Source organism: Galeopterus variegatus, unplaced genomic scaffold, assembly GCF_000696425.1.
Source record: "Galeopterus variegatus unplaced genomic scaffold, G_variegatus-3.0.2 Scaffold15892, whole genome shotgun sequence".
Lineage (NCBI taxonomy): Eukaryota > Metazoa > Chordata > Mammalia > Dermoptera > Cynocephalidae > Galeopterus > Galeopterus variegatus.
Genome location: NW_007742003.1, coordinates 12,545 through 13,669, shown reverse-complemented (window position 1 = coordinate 13,669; position 1,125 = coordinate 12,545).

Genomic DNA, 1,125 nt, shown 5'->3' with positions numbered 1-1,125 from the left:
AGGCTTTATGAACATGAGCCCAAAAGCACAAGCGGCAAAAGAAAAAATAAACAAATGGCACTATATCAAACTGAAAAGCTTCTGCACAGCAACAGAAACAATCAACAAAGTGAAATGACAACCTACAGAGTGGGAGAAAATTTTCACTAACTATGCATCTTGCAAGGGATTAATATCCAGAATATACATAGAACTCAAGCAATTATACAGTAAAAAGCCAAATAACACAATTAAAAAATGGGCAAAGGAGCTGAATAGACATTTTTCAAAGAAAGACATACAAATGGCCAACTGGTACATGAAAAAATGCTCAACATCACTAGTCATCAGGGAAATGCAAATTATTTGATATACAACCTCACCCCAGTTAGACTGGCTATAATCAAAAAGATGGTGAATAACAAATGCTGGTGAGGGTATGGAGAGAAGGGAACACTCCTACATTGTCAGTGGGACTGTAAATTAGTACAACCACTATGGAAAACAGTATGGAGTTTTCTCAAACAACTACAGATAGATCTTCCATACGATTCAGCAATCCCACTTCTGGGTATGTACCCAGAGGAATGGAAATCATCTTGCTGAAGGGATACCTGCACTCCCATATTCATTGCAGCTGTGTTTACAATAGCTAATACATGGAACCAACCTAAATGTCCAACAACGGATGATTGGATAAGGAAACTGTGGTACATATACACTATGGAATACTACTCTGCCATAAAAAACAATGAAATACTCCCATTTGCAACAACATGGATGAATCTGGAGAAACTTACATTGAGTGAAATAAAAGCACAGAGGGATAAATACTGCATGTACTCACTCATATGTGGGAGCTAAAAGACACAGAATGAAGGAAAGAAAGACCAAAGTAGTTCACTGGACTTGCAGAGGGAGGGTACATTCCTCAGGCTACAAAGTGGAGTTGGGGGAGAAGGGGAAGGGGAGGAGGTTGGAGGTGGGGATAATTGGGTAGGAGACATGGGGTACTAAAGCAATTTCTGTTGGTGGGTATGCTGCTGGTATGAATCTGGCCCTAACATCATGCCACAAGACGTGACAATCAGCATTGTATCTCATGAATATTCATAATAAAATAAATAAATAATTTTTTAAAAAAGA